Below are 6006 nucleotides of genomic sequence, written 5' to 3'. Positions count from 1 at the left end.
TGTGACAAAAGTTAATAAGAGTAATTGCATAGAAAGGGCAATATATAAGAATATCCCTTGAAATAGAGCCCATTTTATTTATACTCCTTAATATTAGTCTATATATTTTTACCTTTTAGATTATAACTAGTCAATAAGTAGAGTTTTATAAAATGAGTATTTTTAGTAAGTCAGGTACTTATAAGAATGTAGAATCTATAATTTTCTCGCATAAAAATGAAGTGATTGGAGAGGAAAAGAAACAATAATAGCTAAACCTGTTAAAAAAAAAGGAAGATAAAATAAGTTAAATGTTAAACAAAGTATATTTTAAAAAAGTATTTATTAGTAAGGTACATTTCAAAAAAAAAAAAAAAGAGATTTTAGTAAAGAAAACTTAGAATGAAAATTTACTTAAGGAGGATACATATGAGAAAAAAAAAATATTTGAGAGGGTTGAGAAAAGATGTTTAAGCAGGGGCACACATGAGAAAAAATGTTTTCATAGGGTAACAATAAAGTATTTATAAAGGACACATTTGAAAAATAATGTTTTAACAGTCTATATGAAAAAAAAAAACATGAGACATATTTGAGAGCAATTATTTTAATAGAGGAAGATTAGAGAAAATTAATTTTAATTAGATACATTTAAAGAAGTAATACCTTAAAAAATAGTAGTTGGACCAAAATACACATTTCAACCCAGATGTGCGTTTCAAACCCAATAATGGTCTTGGGCACCAAATTTGACATTGGTTCTTGACCGAACCCAACCTCAGCCTCGAGTCTCGATCTTGACTCGGTCTAGAAGCTCGAGTTCAGTCCCAAATCTAGACCATGATAGCGGTGCAAGTTCGGGGCCACGTCCTCTCTCCATTCCAAGACCCCCAACCCCGACTATTGTCTAGAATGTCAGCCTAGGTCTTGGACCTTAACACCAGTATCAAAAAACGACCTTGGTCTCAATCCAGTCACCTTAGTCCTGGTTCTAGACCTTAACCCCGATTCTAATCTAAAACTTAATCCTTGTTTTGGTCTCAACCTCTAACCTCAATCTCAACCGTTGCACCAATCCTGGTCTTGAACCTCATCCCTGGTCTCGGACCTTGACTTTTATCCAAATCTTTAATTAGTGATGAAGCCAATAATTTTTGTGAGAGGGGGCTAATAATTACAGTAAAAAATTTAAAGGGTATTAAATTATAGTTTTAATTTTTTAGAGGGAGCTTTGTTTAATTTTTTAAAGATATGCTTATGTAAATATAGAGAACTTGGCTACATCCCTGGCTTTGATTAAGTTTTCTATATTAGATAGCCAATATGAATTGTATTAATTTTAAGAGTGGTGTTAAATTGTACAATATACAAATTTCATTAAATGCTATATTAATTTAGATAATATAATACATTATACAAAATGTGTCCTAGAGAAATTAAATAATATATTAATATACAGAAGTGACTAATATTTTTTTGTACATTGGGAAATATTGCTGCAGACATTCTTTTGGGGAGCGTCATTTTGTCATATATCCGCCGTGCGGCAATCTAAGCTGGTCATGAATTGGCGAAACATGTTCTTAACCTTGTATATTTATATATAGTTGGAGAATATTCTCCTTTATTTTAAGATTTTTTTCCGTAAAGATAAATTATCAAGATTGGCATATTTTTCTCCCCTAAGAAAAGCACAAGTAATTAACCCTGCTTATTATAGTAGGAAAATGACAGTTATAGATGTTTGTACATTAATAGGTGCTTAACTCACGTATTCATCCCCACTATCAGTATATATTATACTTGTACATTTTATTTCTTATTTCTCTAGCTCGGGCCGACTCATGTACTCTTGGCCCTATCCTATATTTATTTATTCTTTTTTATTGTAATGTACATATCCTTGTTTTTAGTTAAGATTATTGAGACGTTTGGTTCATGATTAAAATTATAAGATTAAAATTATTTTCGATTTACATGTATTTTTTATGAGAAAAAATATTGTAGCGACCCATGAACCATGATTCGAATCGGGGTAGCTAGCAGTGATATACATGAGAGATCTTTCAAAAAGTTTTTTTTTTTTTTTGGCTGCTTTGAAAGTTATCTTAGGCCTTGTTCAATTCTCCAATTTGAGTTTTCAATTCAAGTTAAGATGTGATTTTTTGTGAGAGTTTTTAACTGTAGTAAAAAGAAGATAGATGTAACTTTTTGTGAGAGCATTTAACTGTAACAAATTAGAATTAAAAACTCGAATCGAAAAATTGAAGTACACCTTATTTTTTTTCCTAATAATCTATGTAAGCTCCCTTGTGGCATAACTTTACCTATGTGCCAAATTAAAGACCTGTTTGGGAGATTTTTTTAATAGCTTATTTTGATTTCATGAATTCAAAACCTATTTTTAAAGTGTTTAGATAATGTGTGAGAAGTGCTTGATTTTTTGAAAGAGCTTCTAGTCAAAGTCACAAAATGAGACTTTTAAAGAAGTACTTTTGAATGGATTTTAAAACTTGTAGTAGAGTCTCATTAAGGCATTATAAATTTTATTTTAGCACTTTTATTTCTTATAATTAGAAGGGAAAATACCCAAAATACCCTTTGTGTTTTGTTAAAATATCATTTTCGCCATTCTTATTATGTAAATGTCCAGAACACCCCATGTGTTTATAAAAGCAGACCCAAAACACCCCTGAAGCAATTAAATTTTTGAAATTTTTTTATTACCCTTTCCAATTATATTAAGTGCTATTTGAAATATGATTTAACTAAAATGTTAAATAAATTTTTTGAAAAAATGCTCAAATAAATATTCCAATAAAAGAAATACTTAAAATATTTTGGGAGTTTTTTATTTTTTAAGATTGATTTTATTTGACATTTTGGTTTAAAAATGTTTTAAATTGTAATCTTAGTATTTTAAAAATTTTAGTTGCTTCCAGGGTGTTTTAGGTCTATTTTTATAAACACATGTGGTGTTTTGGATATTTGCATAATAAAAGGAATGAAAGTAGTATTTTGACAAAACATAAGGGGTGTTTTGAGTGTTATTCTTAAAAAATTTGAAAATTGTTTCCCCCATTAAGCTTGTTTAAAAATGTACTTACTAGAAACTGAAAAGTCGTTACTTTTACTTAGTTCCTTCTATTGAAAAAAAAAAAAAAAAAGAAAAAAAAAACTCTGCCGAAAAAGCTATGGCCTAGGCTGGCCTTTCCTCCTCTATCCATCTTTTTGAATATGTTTGATAATAAGAAAAGTCATAAATCTAGGTGAGTAACATAGAGAGAAAGGCTCTAGGATTGAGTTCCACACATGAGTTTGTAATAATAGCTAAAAGCTTTGTAGTCTTTTTCAGTTTATTACGAATGCTACGTAATGCGCGTGTATATTTTTCAATTTTTTTCGATGGTGAATGGTTATAACGAATGCGGTGTATCTTCATCATATGTCTAATAAATGTGCATGTGTGTATTGTTAACGATCGAATTTTATCAACAACTAAGAACCCGAATTCCAAATGCTTAATTTGGATAAACAGATTTAAACAATGAAAAGGAAAACATAAAAAAGTAAAGCACACAAAAAAATTAAAAAAAAAATAGAATTTTTATTGATCTCCCTCCCTTGAGATGACTTCTCATCGTGTTACCTTTTAATTCGCCCTACTCTTGAGAAACTGTCTTAAAGTACCTAAACTCAAGGCATTGAGCTCGAGACATTTGAGCTCAAGGTATTGAGTCTAAGACTTTTGAGATTAAGGTATTGAGCTTTCAAGACTTTTGAGCTCAAGGTATTATATTGAGCTCAGATATTTGAACTCAAAGTATCAAGTTTAGGAGAGAATTTGAGCTGAAGATATTGAGTTTAGGGGAATTTAGTTCAGGGTAAATCCTTAGTATAATATAATAGGTATGTATTATATACAGTATACTTCCTATAAAGAGTAGTGATTTCGGTATATGTGTGGAAATTATGTTGAGAAAAATACTTCCAAAGTTTAAGCACTATTGTGTTGGAACCCAATTCATGCCTTTGTGTCTTATGGTGCCGGTAATCAATGATGGCGTGTAATAGACACGCGTTCCTTCAGAGTTTGAAGCACTTACTACTCAAGTCTCAAGTGACGAGAATTGGGTCTGGAAAAGTTGGCTTATAATCAGTACAAAACGCGGTTCCACTACCCACACACACACACATATATATATATATATATATATATACATATATATATATATATGACCAACCAAAATTTAATAACGAGGATCCATAAAGTATAGGTGCTGGTCTTTGTTGCATTTTGGTCCAAAAAAAAAAAAAAAGAAGAAAAAACTTGTTCAAGCTTATCCTCAACATGTTCACTTCAATTCGCGCCACTCACTCAAATTGAGTTCTAACTGATCATTATTCTTGTCCCCAAAACTTGGTTCCTTTTCTAAGACTCAAGTCTTTAGATTGTTAATTAGTGACTTGGTGGTTTTAAGGGCCTACAAAGGTGAAAAGTTCTTAGACTGGTAATACCTACTTAGCAAAAAGGTGCTACCAAACTTTCAATATATATGATACATTTTATATTCTTTTTTCAAGATACATAGTTTCATTCAGCTGATTTAATTACTTTTTTTTTTTTTTTTTTTTTTTTTTGGAGGATGTATGAATACAATTATAAATAGCACTTAACTGCCTGCGTCTGTGGGACATGCTTAGCGCCGTAAGTGGCTAAAATTTTAGGCGGCTCGCTGTTCTTGGGGTAAATAAAAAGATATTAACACTAGTACTGAGCAAACTTAATAGAAATTAGGTTTTGGTAATAAAGTATTTACTAGTTTCGCCATGATGATTAAGCTAACCAAAGAAATTAGCTACTTGTACCATCCATCAACACATGAGCAAAAGAGGATCAAAGAGGAAACTATTCCACAATTTTGGGCTTTAAAATCATAATTAGAGAAATAATTACAAAGTAAAATAGACTTTTACCCTTTATTCTTCATAAATACTCATTTATTAGTATAATTATTTAACTAAAAAATTATAAATAAAAAATAAAAAGTAAAAATTATGACGCATACATGTTTAAGCGTTAAGATTACTCAAATACTAATAAGCCATGGTGTGGAAACTTGATACAGCAATATTGGATTTTTAATACAAGCCATAAGGGACAAAAAAACTACAATGGTGAATTGATCAAAGTCAAAAAGCGTGATAGTACTACTCCAACTATAGCTGGAACTTACAACTTGCAGCCGTAGACTGGTCCATGTGTTTGCTCGTTTTATTGTCTACAATTGGGACAAGTATCTTAGCAGGATTCATCGTTCTAAGTGGATAAAATCAAGTGTATGGAAACTTGGCTCTTTCTTTAGAAAATTCTGTCTTCTCCTTTTCCTTTTTTTTATTTATAATTGGTGTTATCCGGCCATCAAGCACGGAGCTACGTGCACGTATGGGGGCACGTGCCTTCAGTGAAGAAGTGGAAAAACACATATAGCAATTAGCAATACAAATTCATGAGACCTCTCCTATTCATTCTGGTTTTTTGCCCCCACTAGATTAAAATTTCTTTAAGAATATATGAGTTATAATTTTTATTTTTTATTTTTAATTTATAATCTTTTTAATTAAATAATATTATTAATAAAATGATATTAATAAAAAATGAAAGATAAAATTTAGACTTATATATTTTTAAAAATAAATACTATAATTTTTTCAAAAAAAATTATATTAAAAAAATGAGCATAATTTTCACAAATACCACTATACACCACGAGTCGTACAATATATTGGATGGGCAAGAGTAATAAAGTGGGCCTGTAAAGTATCAAAACCGGGATGAAAAATATGATGATAAAAGATTGGGACCCGATTAAGCTATTTCTTTTCATGCAACAAAAATTTTTTCTTGTTTTTATGAATAAATAGTATAAACAAATATATAAATGAGTCCTGCAGTACTGACCAGCAAGGAATCCGTGTAATGACTGTAGTGGAGTACATTGTTTTTGGGTCAACCAAAGGAAAGAG

The sequence above is a fragment of the Morus notabilis genome, unplaced genomic scaffold (genome assembly GCF_000414095.1).
Source record: "Morus notabilis unplaced genomic scaffold, ASM41409v2 Scaffold611, whole genome shotgun sequence".
NCBI lineage: Eukaryota > Viridiplantae > Streptophyta > Magnoliopsida > Rosales > Moraceae > Morus > Morus notabilis.
The sequence above is the reverse complement of the archived record's forward strand: the minus strand, read 5'-3'. Positions refer to the sequence as shown.